We start from the raw sequence: 21,407 nt of genomic DNA, 5'->3' as shown, positions 1-21,407 counted from the left end.
CGCGCCGGGACCCGCGAGGGTTCGTGGGGAGGCGGGTGCTGCGGAGGCGGGGAGCGCGCCCCTGTGCTCGTGCGTCTTCTGTCTGCGCCCCCGCGGCCCCCCAGCCCACGCAAGGCGGGGGGACTCCAGGTCAGGACTGTCTGGGGTTAAGCTTGCGTGGCGGTGGTGCTGCTGTGACATTTTCACCGCAGCTCGAGGGAAGCTCTCGGAGGAACCCCGCCGGGCCCGGGGCAGTGAGCCGGGGAAGCTGCCCTTGGCGCGCTGTATTTCTTCATTAAAGCCCTAAGTCCTAAGCTAACCTCTGGGGCTAGGAGCGCCCTCACGGGCATCTCAAGGGCAGCGATGGCGTCTTCCCTGTTTGGGGGCTCCCCTGTGTCTAACTCTGTGCATGGCCCAGGGTAAATCCATCAGCCAATTACCTGTTTGAAGGTCTTACCGTAAAAAGCCCACTCCGTGGTATACCCAAGTTGAATAATTACCTCTGAAGGTGTCAGTGTAGAGGCAGAAGAGGAAACTGGAGTAGTCATCCCAGAACTTTTTTTCCTATACTGCTTTGCTCATTTCTTATCTTCGTCTCTCTTGGTCCCCGGTCCCATCCCCCAAGAGCCAGCAGGTGGTGAAACTGTGACAACTAACAGACTTAAATGCTGACATCCTGGTTCTCCATCATGCAGAGAAGGAAAGGTGTTGCCTGACACTTAATGAGTCCCCTTAATGAAGGAACTTAATGAGTCCATTGTTTCCTCATGACTGAGGTTTATAACACTGAATCACTAGTGTTACACTATAACAACTCTCTCTGAGGCCTTTTTGTTCTGGCTCTGATGTACAGATTAGTACAATGCGCTTCTGTGTTCACCAAGCACAGCGCCTGGCCATAGCAGATGTTGAACGCATGAACGTCTCTGTGTCTGCAGGAGCAGAGGTAAGTGCCGGGGGCCCACCAGAGCATCTTTGCCTGTTTGAATCATCCATTCCAGGGACTAGAAAGGGCCCCCTTCCAGTCGCTTGAGTTTCCCTTATGGCATCCTTTCACCAAATGGCCATAGTTGAAAGCCTTCAGTAACCAGGAACTCACTTCCTTTGAAAACAGCCATTTTATCACAGATCAACCTTGTTGACAGGGACTTCTTACCTTGAGCTAAACCCAGCTCTCAAATTTTCCTTCTTACTGGGTTTCTAGCCTGGGAGTTTCCAGATCATGTCTGACTCCAATTCAAGGTATCCAGGACAAGCATTCCCTATCCCTTAGCTGCTCCTTTTAAGAAACAGCAAGATCCACCAGCATGTTAAAGGACTCTAAGATGCGCCCCAGCTTGTCTAGAGCTCACAAATGAACAGGAGTATCCTGTTGCATGCAGAGAGGATTAAAAACTCTTACCTCTTTCTAGGTCCTATGCTTCTTTTAGCACAGCTCAAAATATCAAAAGACTTGTTTGCAGGAGTCCCATTACCTTGTTAAATGGGGTGGAACATACTGTCAACTGAAATCGGTAGAACTTGTGCAATATTTAAACACCGTGACCATCCCACAGTCCCTGGTCAGCTGCCAGTTTCTCTGTGCCTGCAAGTTCAGCATCTTCATGCACTCTCGGGGATGATAATGGGACACAGATGCTTCCTCCCTTTGGGGCTTCCACCTCCCTCTCCCTGATCTCATCTTACCCTGTTTTTTTGTCTGACCCCACCCACCTCTTGAACTGGTTGAAAGAAGGCAATCTGCCTTTGGTTGGCTTTCAGCAACTTTAAATGAGTCTTATTGTCGATGAGCCACAAAAACTCAGAAAGATCTGTGTGTAACAGAAGTTTCCAGAGATATACGCTTCACTTTTATTGCTGATTTAAGTTATCCCTCAGAGACACCACTATTAGTAGGTGACAGGGTGTGGCTAGCTGAGTTGTTTTTAACTATAATAAAACTTTTCTGTTAGAACCAGTGCGGTCACACTTTTGTGCTACACCTAAATACAAAATAGTTGAGAGGCAATTTCCCAGGTTAACAAGCCATTAGGGGGAGACTCTCCTACTCACCTGGTTGCCTTTGTCCAACACAAAGGCAACACACACACACACACAACACACACACACACAATTGAGTTTACACCATAAACCATCACTAAGATGGTTCATGGGGTAATATTTCCTAGAACACCCAATGGATCATACAAGTATGACTGGGTATTGCCCATTTAAAAAGAGTTGGACTGGGCAGTGACATAGGGCCAGAACCTGGAAATTGAACCATCTACTGTGATGTAGGCTTATGGGGATATGGTCTAGCTGCACCTGCTAAGATGCAGTTATATCTAAGGCCCAGCAAGGTCCCCAGACAACAAGGTTGTCCTAGGAGGGTGTGATCAGCATTGGTGATCATGGCCCCAAGAGGTGATCAGCATTGGTGATCAGCACCAGCGTGGAGAAGGGGCAGTGCTGACTGACTACTACATGGCCCTCACCAGTGGGATTTTACTTCCTTCACTTTACAAGTGAAGAAACAGACTCCAGGAGATTGTAGAACTTGCTCAGTGCACTCCGGGACAGAAAAAGATTCAAGCCTAAGTCTATCTGATGTAGAGCCCTGTGTTGATCCACAGGAGTTTGTGTTTTCTATTTTGTATTACCTGCACAGGGTCTCCTTTTGTGCATTCAGGACTCAGAAATGCTGTCACACAGTATGGATCATTCAGAAATTCAGTCAGGCAGTCAGAAAGTCAGCATCAACTGCTAGAGATTTACCCCAAAGATACAAAGGCAGTGATCTGAAGGGGCACCTGCACTGCAACGTCTATGGCAGCAATGTCCACAATAGCCAACTATGGAAAAAGCCCAGATTCCCATCAGCAGATGAATGGATAAAGATGTGATACACACACAGACACACACACACATATACACACAATGGAATATTAGCCATAAAAAAAAAATGAAATCTTGCTATTTGTAATGACATGGATGAAACTAGAGGGTATTATGCTAAGTGAAAGAAGTGAATCAGAGAAAGACAATTATCATAACACTTGTATGTGGAATTTAAGAAGGAAGAAGAGCATAGAGGAAGGGAGGGAAAAATAAAAGAAGATGAAATCAGAGAGGGAGACAAACCAAAAAAGATTCTCTTTCTTTTTTCTTTAAAGATTTTATTTATTTGACAGAGATCACAAGTAGGCAGAGAGGCAGGTAGAGAGAGAGGGGGAAGCTGGCTCTCCGCCAAGCAGAGAGCCCAACGTGGGGCTCAATCCCACAACCCGAGATCATGACCTGAGCCGAAGGCAGAGGCGTAAACCACTAGCCACCCAGGCGCCCCGAGGCTCTCTTTAAGAAGAAAAAAAAAAAATGTGATTTGAGATAGCATGAGCAGGGAGAGGGGCAGAGGGAGAGGGAAGAAAAGCAGCAGACTCCCTGCTGAGTAGGAAGCTCAACTCAGGCTCAGTCCCAGGACCCTGGGATCACAATTGGAGCCTAAGGCAGATGCTTAACTGACTGAGCCACCCACCCCCCCAAAAGAAACTCTTAACCATAGGAAACAAGCTGAGGGTTGCTAGAGGGGAGGGAGGGAGCAGGATGGGGTAACTGAGTGATAGACATTAGGGAGGGCACATGATGGATATTAAGGAGAGCGTTGGGAGTTATATACAACTGATGAATCACTGAACTCTACCTCTGAAGAATACACTATATATTAATTAACTGAATACACTATAATTAAGTATATAATATAACTAGATAGTGTATAATATACACTACAATATAAGTGTATAATATAACTATAATATAATTAAGAATACACTATATGTTAATTAACTGAATATAAATTAAATTTAATTTAACTTAAAGAAGTAAAATAAAAAGAAATTCACCATTAAAAAGGTCTTTCAACAGCTAACAGGACCCAAACCATGAGAAAAGGGTTGGGGACATAGGCAGGAGTAGACCAATTCACTGGTCTTCTGTGGACTGAGATATCGGACAGGATATCATATCATTCACAGAAGAAGACAAGGGCTCCGTTTCCAGACTCTGGTTGTACAGGGCATTGGGACCATAAGAGACATTCAGCTGTCAGAACTGGGATGTCAGGTAGGCACTGACACCAGCTAGCAGAAGCAGTTAAATGCAAAACATCAGAGCACTGAGCAGATCCCCTAAAATCTTTATATTTGCAGATGCTATGATCATCAGCATAGAAAAACTAACAAAATCAACTATTAGAAGTAATAAGTGAGTTCCAGAAGGTTGACAAGTACAAGATCAAATGCTAAAAGTAGCTTCTTTTATATTGGCAGTAAGTAACCAGAAAATAAATTAGACAATAAGAATCACAATAGCAATAAAACTCTAAAGCATAATATCCAGGAATTAACCTAACAGCTTGCAAGAACTTTATGGAGAAAATGTTAAAATTCTATTTAAGAACATAAAAGAAGATTGAATAAGTGAAGCTATGCCATGCATCGGACGTCTGGACATTGTAAAAATCCATTTAATTTCTAAATTCAATATTCTACCAACCAAAATTCCAGCAGGAATTCAAATTTTAAGGAGCTTCAGTACATTTATAAAATACATGCGGAAAAATAAAATGTTTAATGGGTAAGTCAGTTTTGAAAAGCAAGAGCCAAGAGAGGAAACCTGGCCTGCCAAATGTTGTTATTACCACAGTAATAAAAATAGTGTGGTCCTAGTAAAGGAGCAGATAGAACAGAGGACTAAGAAGCAGACCCATGAGACCTCAATATATAAAAAGGCGGTACCACATATCAATGAGAAAAATATACATTATTTAGAAGATATTGTTGGGGAAACTGGCTTAGTTATATGGCTACCATATACAAAGGTGAACTAAAGACCTGCATTTGAAAGGTAGATAAAATGTAGGAGAATATCTTTATGAATTTGGGGTAGGGATTTATTTCATAAAACAAGACTGCAAAAGCACGAACCTTAAAACAAAAACCTGGGAGATTTGACTATATCACAATTAAGGCTTTTTCCAATGAAAAATACCATAGAAAAAGTTAAAGCATCTGACAAATTGAGAGAAGATATGCATGTTCAAAAGCAGTTAGGGATTACTATCTAAAATATGTAAGGAACTTTTGCAGGTCAACAAAAAGAAGTCAGGAAAATCCAATTTAAAAATGAGAAAAGGATACAAAATGGGCTGCTCACAGAAGAGCCAGAATGGCAAGCTTAGGAGAGATGCTCAAACCACTGGTGAAGAGAGAGAATAGAAATGCAAAGGATACGGTACTACCTATAGCCACAATACGCTGGTGTGTTGAAAAAAATAGCTGTCAGGGCCAGGGTGGGGGCGGTCCTCATTTTTAGGGTTTGTCAACTTCTGTGGTGCCAATACACTCACCCCTGCCAATTTCAGACTACCAGCATGAGGCCATTGAACAAGGAGTTCCGAAGAAATGTGTTCAGTCTGCTCTTGTGAGCCCGTTCCAACACGCCGCTGCTTCCCCCATCCGCTTGGCAAAAATTAATCCAATGGTCCCAAATACTAGGAAAGATATGGGGAAATGGGAATCCTCATGCACTGTTGATGGGAATTTAAATTGGTAATACATTCCATTGAGCCATCTGGCGGTATTTGGTGAAAAAAGCATCAGCATGCTTTATGACTCGGCAATCACCCTCCTAGATATGCCTCTGAGAAACTGACTTTTTTTCAAGGTTCCCTTATTTATTTTAGAGAGCGAGCTCAAGCGGGGAGACGGGCAGATGGAGAAGGAGAAGCAGACTTCCCACTGAGCACAGAGACTGACACAATGCAGGGCTCTATCTCACAACCCTGAGATCATGACCTGAAACCAAGAGTCAGACACAACCAATTGAGCCACCCAAGTGCTCCTCTGTGTAACCTTCTTCACGTGGCTTCTAGAAAGCCATTCTCTCATATACTAGATGATCTCATCCAATCCATGGCTTTAAATGCCATCTCTATTTTCATGATTCCAAAATTTCTATCTCTAGCCCTGAACTTCAGACATATCTCCAACTGCCTACTCGACATCTAATCTGTAGTGTATTGTAAGCATCTCAAATATAGCGTGTTCAGAATAGAACCCTTCCCCATGAACTTCCCTTGTCAGTAAATGACAGCTGCAGTCTTTTGTTTGCTCCCTGGAGTCATCCTTCCTTTCCTTCATAGTTCTGGTTTCCCAAACCAAGGTTCCATTTTTTTTTAAAAAAAGCTCATAGTATTTGATTATTATTTATTTGAGAGAGCACAGCATGGGAAGCTGCAGAGGGAGAGGAAGGGGGAGAAGCAGGCTCCCCACTGGGCAGGGAGCCTGATGTGGGGCTTGATCTCAGGACCCTGAGATCATGGTCTGAGCCGAAGGCGGACACTTAACCGACTGAGCCACCCAGATGCCCCTACCCATGACATCATTTATTGTTGAAGAAATTTATCAATACCACTGAAGTCTTGACAAATCAATAGTCACCAGAGGCCCAGGAACTTCTTCCTACTGTCAGCCGGTGTTACTATCCTCTGACCCATCTCCTTTTCTTTCTCAAAGCTTCAGGTAGGGACCTGCCTGCTGACGAGGACCCACAAACGGAAGACCCCACAAGCCTCATTATCTGAATCCATGGGTCTTATTCCTGGTTGCCTGTTGGAATCCCTAGATATCACAAAATAAACCCTAGAGACTCCCTCAAATATTCTAACTCAACGGGCCTGATTTAAGAGTCACGCTTTTCTAAAGGTTTATCATCTTTTTTGTTAGTCTGACTCCCAAAAAGACACTAACAAATGATGTTTTCAAAGCCAACCAGTTCCTGTGTAGGAAACTACTTCCCAGGCCCTCCTGGTGGTGCCACTCCCAAATGCTGTGTGACACAACCACTTTTAAAAGTCGTCTTTATGGGCCTACATAAAGGAAGGAGGAACAAAGGGAATGTTTCATGGTTTCAGGATTAAAACTGCCAGTCCAAGAACTAAATTTTTCAAACTGACTGCTCAAAGCTTTGGACGCCAAGACACTTCTAGAAACATCTCTGGCACATAGTAATGGCATCAAGACAGTTTCCCCAGGATGTTCATTAACCAAGCCTCTAGATATATCACTTATAGAAAATGTGAAATGTAAAGGAATATCGTAAACCCCACCATAAGGATGCAATAAAGCCAAATCCAAAATGTGGGAACTTCTACAGGGCAGATAACCTAAGTCACATAGTCAAAAAGGAACGAAGGGAAATTGGTATAGATCAAAAGAGACATAAGAGCTCTATCCACAACCTACAATGTGCAGAGCATTTGAATCTGGGTGCAGAGAAATGTAAAAAATAAAAAATAAAAAAAGCGGAGGGGGGCGCGCCTGGGTGGCTCAGTGGGTTAAAGCCTCTGCTTTCAGCTCAGGTCACCATCCCAGGGTCCTGGGATTGAGCCCCACATCTGGCTCTCTGCTCAGCAGAGGGCTTGCTTCTCTTCCTCTCTCTCTCTGCCTGCCTCTCTGCCTACTTGTGATCTCTGTCAAATAAATAAATAAAATCTTTAATATATATATAGAGAGAGAGAAAGAGAGTTGGGGGAAATTTAACCAGAATTGAACATTAAATTATATCAAGAAATTTTTGTTAATTTCTTTAAGTATGAGAATAACATTGTGATTATGTTTTTATCAAAAAGTCCTTATCTGTTAGAGATTCATGATAAAGTATTTATGATAAAACGTTTAATGTCCAGGATTTGCTTTATAGTGTCCCATCAAAAATAACTGTGTGATTGGGAATGCACATTAGTCCAACCACTATGGAAAACAATATAGAGGTTCCTCAAAAAATTTAAAGTTTACTATACAGCCCAGCAATTCCACTTCTGGGTTTATACCAAAGGAAATGAAAGAAGGAGTTCGGTGAGATATCTGCACTCCCATGTTTATGACATTACTCACAATAGCCATCATATGGAGACAACCTAAATGCCCATCAAGGGATGAATGGATTAAAAAAGATGGGATACATATGCACAATGGAATATTATACAGTCATGAGCAAAAATAGCCTCCCATTTGCAACAACATGGATGGACTTTGAGCAATTACACGAAGTCAAACAAAGAAAGATAAGTACTATATGATATCACTTTTATGTAGAACCTAAAAAAGTTAAAACTGTAAAAATTAGAGATTACCAGGGGATGGAGTCGGGGGGTGGGTGGATAAGAGTGATGGTGTTTAAAGACACAAATTTACAATGAATAATAAATAACTCTTACAGATACAATGAATCTAGACAATAATGTACTGTAATTATGTAATGTGATAAATGTCACTAAACTGGCAATCATACTACAATATATAAATGTATCAAAATAACATGTTAAACCAACAACACCTTAAACCAACAAAATGTTGGTTTCAATTAAAAAATGTGTGCATGATGGGAGGAATAGATGAAGCAAGAATGGCAAAATGTTGATCATTATTAAAGCTGAATGATAGGCATATTATTCTTTCTTCTTTTGCATAAATTTGAAATCTTTTCCATAATAAAAAGCTTCAAAAGAGAAAGCTCCAGAGGGCAGCGACTTTAGTCTATTCCTATCAGTGCTGTATCCTCAGTACCTAGAACAGTACTTGGCACATAATAAGAATTCAATAAGTAATTGTTGATAGAAGGGCCCAGTTCTTTAAGATCTCAGTCTCAATATAACTATGTAAGTTATATATTATATAACTATGTATAACTATTATGTCCAAGGAGTTTAGAAATCACAGAAGTTGCCTGTGTATCACAGGCATGAACACACTCTAAAATGGGAAGTTTTCATACCTCTCTAAAGCTCTATCAAGTTGTATTTCCAGCAACTGCTTACAAAACCAATACAGATTCATCCCCGTTCACTGTAAGCCATCAGCTGCTTAATAGCATCTTGATTAGGGGGTAAGAGAATGTCAGACCGCTGGAGCTCCCTGCGTGGGTAGAGAGCAGTTTGCATCTTGTCAACAATGTATCAAATGACTCACCTAACAAAGAAAGCCATTGACAGACCAATTAGCTGGTACTGAGTCATGAGAAAGTCTCCGTGGTGACTAAAACCTGCATCGATAATGAGATGGGTTCTGACATTCCTCATCTAACCGTATTTGCAACTGCAAGGAATAGTTAGGGCAAAAATAAATGTGAATTGCGTTTTTAGATTCACAGGAGGTTCAACCCAAGAATAATGTTACAGTTTATCTTTTTAAGGTCCATCAAAAAATCCTGTGCAGTGTCTTTATCATCATCAAAACAATCAGAACCATAAGCACTGAATGACACTTAGAAAGGCAACCAAATTGCCATACTGGTCCATCAAATCACCAGAAATAAACTGAATGCCTCCCAGCAGAAGGAAGTATGGACTCTACCGCAGTGTAAGATTCGCCCTGTGTGTTTTAGGAGAAGAGGAAGAGTGTTGGGGCTGCAATTACACAACAACCTGAGTTGGTACCCCAGAACCATCTCTCCCAGGCTCTGTAAACCTAGCAGACCACTTAACTTCACTGAGCCTTTGTCCTGTTGTAAAATGAGATCATGAACACTTAATTCTGGGGCACCTGGTGGCTCAGTGGGTCAAGCATCCCACTCCTGATTTCAGCTCAGGTCGTGATCTCCGGGTCATCTGCTTGAGATGCTCCCCCCCTCCCTCTCTCTTTGCCCCTACCCCCACTCACAAGCTCTCTTGCGCATGCACACTCTCTCTAAAATAAATAAATAAAATCTTAAAAAAAAAAATACCTGCCTCCAAGTGTCATGCATTCAAGGCCTGACTCCAAGTGGGTGCTCAGTAACTACCTGGATGAAAACTATAGCGTGTGGTCATGAACCATGAGCAGGAGAAAAGAATACCAACAACCTGTCAAAGAAACAGTGTTAGTCCTAGGGATTTCCCAAGAGGGAGAGCACTTTGCAGGAGGAGGTGATCAGGGGGAAGGCTTCAAGTTAAGCCTTTCTTGAGTTTAGTGGGGGAGGATGATGAGCTCCCATTACAGAAATGAGGAACCAGCATTTACTGAGAGTTTAGTAAGTGCTATGCATTGTTCTAAGCACTTTCATGAATTATTTTACTCCTGAAGGAGAAATATCGTTTTAGTTTCACCTTCGAGTTGGAGAAATAAAGGCATAGAGTAGTTAGGAGCTTGCTCAAGATCACACAGCAGGGGCAACTGGGTTTCCGTAATAAACCCAGTGGTTTATTATGGTGGTTTATTACAGTGGGTTAAGCGTCTGACTCTTGGTTTACACTCAGGGTTGTGAGATTGAGTCCCACATGGGGCTCTGCACTGAGCATGGAGTCTGCTTAAGTTTCTCTCTCCTCTCCCTCTGTCCCTCCCCACCCCCGGCAATAAATAAATCTAAAAAAAAAAAAAAAAAAAAAAAAAAGTCACACAGTAAATAGCAGGATCAGGATTTGCACCCAGGCAGTCTAGTTCAAGAGATTAAACACTTAACCATGATGCTTTGCAAAAGAAAGGATGGGAAGCAGAAAAGCTAACCATATGTTTGAAGGATGGAAAGGCACAGAGCCTGTGGTATAGACTGGTAGGGGATGAGCTGGAAAGGGAGTTCGAGGCTCGACCAAGGATGGCCTTGAATGTCACACAAGGAGGCTAAGAGACTGTTGTGGGATTGAAGAAAAACCACCGTAGAATCTATCAACAATGTTCAAAACAGAAACTCTTACCTAAACTTTATGCCCCATATCTGTTACACTCTCTTAATAAAAACCCTGAAACAAAAGCACACTTAAAAATTCAAGCATTTTGAAGTGAAATTTAACAACTAAGAATAAAGTTGCCTTAAGAGTGTTTGCCTTTATCAATTCAATTTAACTAGTTCTTTTAAATAGCAAGTTATTCTCACAAATGATTTCTCCACAGACAGCTTAATTTAACTTAGGGTAACATATGCACAGTAATGACCTGCATTCGAAATGAAGCTGAGACAAGTTATACAGATGTCGTTGGGGAATGGAAATCTTTTTTTCTTTATTGTTTCTGCCTTTCCCATAGCACCCCATTAACCACTTTGCAGCATAACAATAACACCTACATATCACCACTTGGTTACCACTTGGTTATTATATAATAATATAATAACATAATGATCTTTTGGATACGTGTGCATTGCACAGAAGCACAGTCCTGGGGGAAAACTCCAGCCACTTTGCTTCCTTGGGTGCTGTCCAACCACAAGGTGCTGACGGACTTGCTTCCCACCCTATTGCTTTCCCACTTCTCGGCACCATGATTTCTGTTTCTCCAGCCTCACCCAAACACTACCTCACACTTCAGAACAGGGAGTCTCTCAAGGTTCAGCTTGTCAAGGAAGGCACCACCCACCTACCAAGGAGCTATATTTTCACTAATTTGGGGGCATTGTTGCTAGGAACAATAGCCTAGCCCCTTTGTAAGCCAAGGCCAGTGACATCATAGTCATTTTTGTGCCTATATTGCAAAGGCCACTGGCCATGCTCAGGTTTCAGTTGCATGTAAGATTAGCCAGCCTCAGGCACAGTCCACACATTCCCTCAGCTCCTGCAGTCTGAAAAGGCTCAAGAAAAGAGGTGTGGCCTCTGAGGGGAGCTTCTGGCCTTCATTTGTCAAGCATTTACTAAATAACTCTTGGTATCAGTAAATACCATTAGATATCACTTTGTCTTTGGGGACTTTCTAACCTGAGAGAAAGAAATTAAAATTCAAAAAACTGGGGAACAGGATAGACTCCCAGACTTTGAAGTCAGACATACAGGGTTTGCCTGAAACTGAAAGGGTTTCTCGGAAGTGGCACTTTCAATTTTAAAAGCCAGGACACTGCCAAAAATACCAGAACAAGCTGATCACCCTACAGACAGATCAAAGTTCAAATTTAATGAGCTGTGCGATCTTGAACAAATAAAATAACCTCTCAAGACTCAGCTTCCTCTGGGGTGCCTGAGTGGCTCAGTGGGTTAAAGCCTCTGCCTTCAGCTCAGATCATGATCCCAGGGTCCTGGGATCCAGCCCTGCATTGAGCACTCTGCTCAGCAGGGAGCTTGCTTCCCCCTCTCTCACTCTGCCTGTTTATCTGCCTACTTGTGATCTCTGTCTGTCAAATAAATAAATAAAATCTTAAAAAAAAAAAAAAAGACTCAGCTTCCTCATTTATAGAATTGGTATCATAGTGATGTGAGAAACAAAGGCAGAAGAAAAAATTACTAAATTTCCTTACTGCCTACAGTCTATGGAGGAGTCCTTGAAACAGGCAGAGTGACATTCCTCTAGGGACTCAACTGCCAGGATGTTGACACTTTGCTATGGGCAAAAGGCAATCCTAGCCCGATCTGCACCTACCTCCACCCCAGGACCCTGTAAACCTACTTTAACATATAAAAAATTCTTTGGAAATTACCTTTATCTTTAAACCCCCCAAGAAACGTGTTGGTAATCATGTCCCAAGCATTTGGCCCACTGATATATATCTGAAGGTTTTTTTCATGACTAGGGTTTTAATAGATGGTAATAAATGATATTTTCCCAATAGCGAGCCCCCTCAAGGTTCTGGAAACCTTGCTTCCAAATTCCTTAGAGACTTATGCTATCTTTACTCCCCTCCCAACTTGAAAGTCTATAATGGGCCACTCCTCATGACCCTGGTGCAGCTCTAGCTACCCACCAGCCCTGTCCCCATGCTTCAATAAAACCACCTTCTTGCACCAAAGATGTCTCAAGAATTCCTTCTTGAATGTCAGCTTCGAATCCCAATGTCTTTTCTACAGCAATAATAGGACCTACTTTATCACATAGTTCTTCTAAGAACTCAATAAGCTATTGTATTAAAAAAAAAAAAAAAGACTAAACACAAGGTCTGATGCTGAATAGTTTCTCCAGAAGTGTGAATACTGTGTATGTAATCAATAATTATAAGATAGCATGTAATGAGAGGCTCAATTAGGTATTTTAGCAACTAAAAAGAAAAATCATATAAAGAAGAATCAGAGCATAAGAAAATGTTCCATAGTGGTAGGGTTGAAACATAAAATACAGACTGCCTGATTAAATTTTAATTTCAGATAACAAGTACTTTTTTAGTATAAGTATGTAGCAAATTATTTTTTTAAATTATTATCTATCTGAAATTCAAACTTGGCTGGACATATCTGGATATCTTATTTGCTTAAAATGGTAAGCAAGAAGAGAAAAATGCCAGGCAGAAGGATGAACATGAATGGCAGTGGACCCAACACAAGAGCAATGCATGAGATAGTCTTGTGCGATTTTAGAGGGAACACCTTCAGATCCAGGCCAAAGAGCTAGATTTGAGGCAGAATACCTGGGAGAGTTGGAGGGAAGGTGCCCGGGTCCTGGGATGAGGTAGGGATCAAAAGGAAGGGAGGCTTCAGATAAAGAACAAAAGAGCCTTTGTGACGGGAAAGAATGGATCTGTGGTTTTGACCCCAAGGCACGCTGACAGGGACTCTATCGTCAAGGAGATCTGGTATGTGGCTGTCCTCACAGTCAGGTGCCTAGCCTGAACTCAGGGTTGGGGTGGGGAGGGCGTGGAGAAAGAGTCGGATGATGAGGTGAAAGCAGGTAAGGTCTGTGGAGAAGGCATGACTGGAATTCTGGATATGAATGTGTCCTCTCCCTGTGAACACTTCTTTGAATCCCTGCAGTGTTATTACTGATGAACTGAATAAGCAATTACATGTAACTCTAGAGAGGCCTCATGAGGTAAGTTAACTCAGACCAAGAAAAAGAAGTTTATAAAAAATATATATATTAGGGCATTTAATGCCCTCCTTGCTCTTCCCTTAGTTGTAAGAAGAGATTAAAGCTTTGGAATTCATACAATTCCTTCATAGGCTTTCCTCTATCCTGAAAGACCCCACCCCCCCCCACTCCCACCCCCTGCCCCCAGTAATGACTGAGTTCTTCAAAGAGAGTGAGTTCAATGCAGCCAGCCAGTGAGGGGCCTGGGGAACTCCCGAACTTCCCTGGGCACCTGCATCACTGTTTTTGAACTCCCCAGTAGGTTGCTTTTTTTCCTGAGGTGCATATGCGAAATTCTAGTCTTGGGGCAAATGAAAAACCCACAGCCCCATTTGGTAGTTTTTCCCCAGAAGGGCAGTACTTCTCTTTAGAAATACTTCCTGGAGTGAACCTGTAATTCTGATTCAAAGAAACAAGTGTTTCAGAATATCTGCCTTGAGGTATATGTGAAACCAAAAACCAATGGTCCTAAAAGAACCAGACCCAAAGGATCTGCTTAGAAACTCACCTTGAAGCACATTATCAAGTTCTGATGACTCACACTGACATTCTTCAAGGTCATATCCCAACTCTGCCCAATGTGATAAACCATTCCCACTTCTGCATCCTTGTATGGGCCATTCTTTCTGCTTACACTTTGCCTGCAGTCTACCTCCACCTATCCTACTACCTTTCCAGAACCTTCTTACATCTCACCTCATCTATGGAGAGCTAACTCTCTAATTTCTCCCATTTCACTAAAGAAGGACACATTTCAAAACCCAATTATATGCTATTCTGTCCACTAGTCACTCATATGGAAGCATTTTCCCTTGCTTTTCCAGTGAGGCTGCAAACTCTGGGAGGGCAGGGAACATTTCTTTTGTATGCCTAAAAGCACTCCATACCTACTTGCTGTATTAAATTTAAAATTGGAAGTTGTAACAAATGTACCACACTAATGTGAAAATGTTAATAAGAGGGGAAACTGCCAAGGGGCAGGAGGAGCTTAGAGGAACGCCCTATACTATATGTAGTTTTCTATAAGCCTAAAACTACTCTCAAATAAATAAATAAAATCTTTTAAAAATAATCGTAAGTAAAGTTTTGGGGCACCTGGGTGGTTCATAGGGTTAAGGCTCTGCCTTCAGCTCAGGTCATGGTCTCAGAGTTCTGGGATCCAGCCCCACATTGGGCTCTCTGCTCAGCAGGGTGCCTGCTCCCCTTCCCCCATCCCCCACCAACTTGTGATCTCTCTCTGTCAAATAAATAAATAAAATCTTAAAAAGTAATAATAATAAGTAAAGCTTGTATGGAAAGGCAAAAGGCCCAGAATGACCAGCACAGTGTTGAAGAAGAGCAAAGTCAAAGGACAGATGAGACTTAAACACATAATAAAGCTACAGTATTCAAGGGAGCATAGTATTGGCAAAAGAAAAGACAAAAAGATCAGTGGAATAGAATACAGAGCAAAATATACCCACACAAGAATATACCTACACAAATACAGTCAACCTCTCTTTCACAAAGGAGCAAAGAGAATTCAATAGAAAAAGAGAAATGCTTCCATAAATGATGCTGGAACCACACCGCACATTCACATACAGAAAAATAAGTCTAGACGCAGACCTTACATTTCTCCCAAAAACTAACTCAAAATGGATTGTGGGTATATATGTAAAATGCAAAGTTACAAAACTTCTCGAAAATAACATAAAAGACAAACTAATGACCTTGCATTTGGTAATGACTCTTTAGATACAACACCAAATACAAGATACACTGTCAAATACAATACCAAAAACAAGCTGAACTTCATTGGAACTTAAATTTTCTGCTCTGCAGAGACCCTGTTAAAAGAATGAAAAGCAGCCATAGACTGGGGGGAAAATCTTTGCAAAACACATATCTAATGAAGTACTTGTACCCAAAATATACAAAGAACTCCTAAAACTCAGCAGTAAGAAAACAACTCAACTTAGGAAAATGATCTGAACAGACTTCAGCGAAGAAGATGGCAGGTAAATGATGTGAAGAGATTCTCAAAATCATATGCTATCATTTTAGAATGGCTAAAATCCCAAACAGTGACACCACCAAATTTGGGCAAGAATGTGGAGAAAAAGGAGCTCTTATTCATTGCTGGTGGGAATGAAAAATGGTTCAGCTAATTTGAAAGACAGTTTGGCAGTGCCTTACAAAGCTATGTACTATATAGTCTTACCTTGCGATGTAGCGGGCTCACTCCTTGGTATTTACCCAGGTGATTTGAAAATTTGTCTCCAAAAACCTGCACATGAATGTTTTTACCAGAGTTCTTCATAATTACCAAAAACTGCAGATAACCAACATGTCCCTCAGTTGGGGAATAAATAAACAAATTGTGGTACATCTATACAATGGAATATTGAAAGTGATAATAAGAAATGAGTTATCAACCCATAAAAAATATATGGAGGACCCCTAAATATAGATTGCTAAATGAAAGAAGGCAGTTTGAAAGGGCTACATACTATACATACTATATGATTCCAACTGTATGACATACTGGAAAAGGTGAAAGAAGAGAGACAGTAAGAAGATCAGTATTTGCTAGGGGCCGGGGAGGGAGGAAGAGAAGGATGAACAGAGCACGAGGGATTTTTTAAGGGCAGTGAAACCATTCTGGAAGATGCAGTAAAGGTGGGTACATGATATTACGCATTTGTCAATAGCGAAAGAATATACACCCCAGGGCCGCCTGGGGGGCTCAGTGGGTTAAGCCTCTACCTTCAGCTCGGGTCACAGTCTCAGGGTCCTAGGATCGAGCCCCACATCAAGTCCCTCATCAGGCTCTCTGCTCAGTGGGGTGCCTGCTTCCCCCCCTCTCCCTGCCTGCCTCTCTACCTTCTTGTGATCTCTCTCTCTGTCAGATAAATAAAATCTTAAAAATATATATATATACCACAAAGAGTGAACTGTCATGGAAATTAAGAACCTCAGTTAATAGTAATGTATCAATATTGGCTCATCAATTGTTAAAATTTTTTTTTAAAAAGAGTGAATTGTGAAGCATTTTTAATACTTCATTCCGTTTTCAGCACTGAAATGCCTGACCTTTTGGGGTCGTTGGGGTTATTACGTAGCAAAGGATACAGTCCTGTGAAATGTGTCTAAACCGACTCACAGCCCATGTCCAGCTACTGCAACCCACGTTAATGCGTCTGAAGTAACAGTGTGCTTCGTTCCGGACGCTCACGTGTGCCTGAGCACGGACGCAGGGTCATCAGAGGCCTGGGTGGGCCTGAGACTCATTTTATAATGAAACTTACCCAGTCATGATACTGTCTTCTCAATGTCACCCAGGGGGAAAAAATGTCAATTTCTCATGGGTCTTCCTCAGCCAGAGCACCAGTTGTTTGGAGTGGATGGGAGTCTGTGAAAATAGGTGTTTTCATAATGGGCCCCCTCGGGCCCATACGCAGTTCCCAATTACAGAAAGCCAGCGTGGTGGAGGCTGGCTTTGACTTGATTCCCGGTGGTGGAGGCCTCCTCAGAGCGCACCCCGGCCAGGCTTTTCTACTGGTAGCGAATACATAATAATGACATTGCCTGCGGTGCTATGGATACCAGATTTAAAGGGCCAGAGACCGGAGTTATGACCTTGAACCTACCTCTGAGGCTGCGGGCAGCAATGGCGGCAGAAGAAGTATGGCTAACACGGTCTGGCCCTTCACTTCACAGCCAGGAAGAGGTCTGGACGCTGAGGAGACTCTCCCAATGGGAGACTGGGGAATCAATAACCACACTTGCTTGCCCCTCCCCCATATCCTGTGCCAGGGAACCGCCTCACAACGCCCCCCCCCCCCCCAACAAAGGCAAAGGACTGTGGAGAGTAGATCTGGAGGGGGCAAACCAGATACCAGCGCCGCCTGCGTCAGAAGTTGACAACCCAGGCTGGGCCTCCTCAGAACTCCAGAAACTGTTCTTTTTCCCCATCAACACGTGCTGGTTAGCTCTGCTCTCTGCTATCAAGAGAACATTTTGAAGAGAAATTTGAATGGGTTTTTGTCATGATTTCTGATGAGAAGACATCGTGTTACCTTTTGAGCTGCAGCCAACAGATAAAATAATCGCTTGGAAAAGCAGCCTACGGATTCCATGGTCTGTTCTGGAGATTTTGCTGACACCTGGCTGCCTGTAATTATCCGAGCCAGTCACTGACTCGAGTGTGCAAAAATGTAATTTTCTCTATTCTTCTATAATTGAGCGTAATTTCTGCCTTGAGCCTCCATTCCGCCTCAAAGCAGAGAAAATTTAATCTAGTCACTCTCAAATAAACTCATTCAAATTCAGTCATTTCTTAGCCAATTCAAGTTTATAATTCAGTCACAATTAGGTTTAAAACTCTCTCTCTCCCTTTCTCCCTCTGCTTCTCTTCTCTGGAACTGATCTCAGCTCTCAAGGGCTTATCCGAGGAACCCCACATCTTGGTCTTAATCCGTCCTGTCCCGCACCCTTGAGAGGTGACCTGGGTGGTCTGTGGGACATAAGGGGGTTCCCATTAATTGTCTCTGTTGAGAGGACACCTCCATCCTCACCCAGTTTTCAGCCTCATCCTGGTCTGGCTGACCCCCTGGCTTTCTCTCTTTTTCTAGTAGATTTGCTCTACATGGAAGACTTCAGGACATTGTAGGTTTCCTCTTACACCAGTATGACCTGTGGGAGATGGGGTGGGCAAGTCTCCCATCTTTTTGTACATAGACATGCCATACCAGCCTTCCTACTCTGTCACTTCAAGGTGACATGAGGCACTTCTCCCTAAGGCTTGCTGACTTGCTATCTCCTGGTGTCAGGCTACGGCCCAGGAAGGAGGCACGAGAACCTCTTCTCTCAGGCCCCTCCAGATGAGGCCTTGCGATCAGAAGTCCCACACTCACACATAACCCTGTGGCTTCTCTCCCAACATCTTTCCCATTCCTAGCTCAGGAGGTATTCTCTAACTATTGGAAGAGGTGGAGGGAGGGGGTGTTGTCTGTCTCCTCCAATCCCTTTGGAGATCTTTTCTGTCCTATCCTTGAGTGGAGCCTTTGAACTCCCAGTCAGAGCTTCACTGAGAGGCTCCTCCACCATGGGCATTAGGAAAGGGGCCTGAGATACCCTGAAAAGATCTGAGGAGTATTAAGAAGAGACAAAGTCACATCAATTAACATTCCACATCTCAGTCTACCACCACATGGTCTGCTTTATTTCTATGTGCTATTTTACCTTGTGAGGCACAACTAACCATAATTAGACTAATTTTACTTCATGACTGATGTTGGCTCAGAAGAAAATTCTAAAAGAGATGATTCTAAAAACTTGGGGACTTGGGAAATAGCTACTTGTGGGAATACATGTTTCTGCACATGCCTGCCACCCCACCAATCCCCAGGCCCCATCTCTCCATTTCTGACTACTCATTTGGATATGCAAACTACTGAAGCATGATGGTGATCAAATTTGCCTCTTAACCTTAACCAAATTCACCTTACACATTTTCAAGTCACCCCATTAGTTTGCCACTTTGTGGCCCCAAAGAACTTAATATCATGTCAGCCAGGTCACTACCATTTTAAGAATTCTTTAATACACTAAAACCAGTCCCAGAAATTCTCAAGAGGCCATGATTGACAGTTATCCTTCCTCAAATATGTCCATTTCAAATGTGTCCTTGAAATATGCTAACTGTTCCAGAGACAAAACTCAACCTATTAAGTCATAACCCTCATTTCATGGGAATCTAATATTTAAAAAATAATAACTTCCTAAAATAATGATACTAATAACTTCCCAAACTTAAATTTGTTCAGGGATTTTACAAGGTATAAATCTAACCTTTCTAAACATGACAACGAAATTAAAAATTATAAAGGAAAAGACCGAAGAGGTGATCATGTGAAATGAAAACTTCCATACTCCAAAAAATATCATAAATAAAATTAAAAAGAAAAAGGAAAATTTTAAAAAAAAACCATACTGGCAACATAGCAACGTATATGACCAAATGAAATACCAATATACTGGAGATTAACAAAGCAAGGCTAAATACCCCAATATCTAAAAATGAGCAAAGGATATACGAGTAATCCCTGAAAGAACATATGCTAGTGGCCAACAGAGCATATAGTATTTAAAATACACAAGCTCTTCAATAAACTCATGAATGCAAATAGAAACGAGATGTCATTTTTCCTCTTTAAAATCAACGATTTTTTAAAGGACAGTATCCAATGCTGGCAGGTTTGTAATAAAGCAGATACATATGCACATCTTTGGCTGGGAATGTAGACTGTTATAATCTTTCTTCCTGGAGAGTACTTCCATAATTTGTACCAAAAGCCTTAAAAATATTTATATTCAGGGGGAACATGACTCTCCACTCCCTAAGTGTGGCTTCCCCTTCTACTTCCAAAGAGTACAGTAGAGAAAGAGGATGGGGAAATAACTTCATGGCTGAGCAGTCTCACACATACCACATCAGCCTGGAGATCAAGGTCAACATCAGCCATTGTAAATCATGTTGATAGTGTGTACTCTTGATATGATATAATAAAAATGGCACATTACCTCTACGATCCTCCTCTCAAAAACCCATAACTCCAATCTAATCATGAGAAAACATCAGACAATCCGCACTGAGGGACAGCCAACAATTTGACCCGTACTTCTCAAAACTGTCAAGGTTATCAAAAACAAGAGAAGTTTGAGACTGTCCTAGTCAAGAGGAGTCTAAGAAGTCATAAGGACTAAATGTAATGTAGTTTTCCAGATGGGATTCTGAAAAAGAAAAAATGACATTAGGTAAAAATGAAGAAATTCTGGGGGTGCCTGGGTGGCTCAGTCTTTAAGTATCTGCCTTCAGCTCAGGTCACGATTCCAGGCTCCTAAGATTAAGCCCCACATCAGGCTCCCTGCTTGGCAAGCCTGCCTCTTCTGCTCCCTCTGCCTGCTGTTCCCCATGCTGTGCTTTCTCCCTCTCTCTCTGTCAAATAAATAAATAAAATCTTTTTTGAAAAAAACAAAAACAAAAAAACACTGAAGGAATTCTGAATAAAGTGTGGGCTTCAGCTAATAAGATTTGTTTAATAATTATAATAAATATACCACACTAATGTAAGTTGTTATTATAAGGAAAACTGTGTTGAGGGGGATTATATGGGAACTCTCTGCTCAATTTTTCTGTAAACTTAAAACTACTCTAGAGAAAGTAAGTCAATTAAATTATTTTAATGTTTATATTCTTTGGCTAAGCTATTCCACATCCAGGAACCATCCTTAGGAAATAATCACAAATGTGGTCAAAGATTTCCCCACAAAGATATTTCAGTATTATTTAAAATAGAGATAACCTAAATGTGGGAAAGACGGGAGCCTGAGAGTCAGCCAGACCTGAGGCTCAAGTCCCCATCTCACCACTTTCAAGATGTTCATCTTTGCTGGACATGGGCTTTTCAGACGTATCCTGTACATCTGGCCACCGTCTCTTGTCTCCAATCCAGCTATGCCACAGAGGAGAAATGTGTGGTTACGTCTATATGCATTTCTGCGAAGACTTCGCTCTAGGAAACATTTGCATGGGGCAAGAAAAGTTAACAAATTCATAAATTGTACTTTGATATATACATACAGACTCTGCTATTCGTCTTTTCATTAAAG

The 21,407-nt window shown here is 41.9% G+C and overlaps 1 protein-coding gene and 1 long non-coding RNA gene across 2 annotated transcripts in view; one reads left to right on the top strand and one right to left on the bottom strand.

Annotated features, from left to right (window-relative positions):
* Positions 1 to 17,282, bottom strand: part of CLIP4 (CAP-Gly domain containing linker protein family member 4) — a 91,769-nt gene extending 74,487 nt beyond the window's left edge. Inside the window, exon 1 of the mRNA XM_082745081.1 lies at positions 17,042 to 17,282. The gene's annotated coding sequence lies outside the window, so the exon portion shown is untranslated. The remainder of the gene's footprint in view (positions 1 to 17,041) is intronic.
* LOC309871830 lies at positions 18 to 6,640 on the top strand. Its single transcript, XR_014315510.1, has 3 exons — positions 18 to 129; positions 833 to 925; positions 6,531 to 6,640. It is a non-coding gene; the product is annotated as an uncharacterized lncRNA (long non-coding RNA).
* Positions 17,283 to 21,407: the final 4,125 nt, after the last annotated feature.

Source organism: Mustela nivalis (assembly GCF_964662115.1).
Source record: "Mustela nivalis genome assembly, chromosome: 8".
Classification (NCBI taxonomy): Eukaryota; Metazoa; Chordata; class Mammalia; order Carnivora; family Mustelidae; genus Mustela; species Mustela nivalis.
The sequence above is the reverse complement of the archived record's forward strand: the minus strand, read 5'-3'. Positions and strand labels throughout refer to the sequence as shown.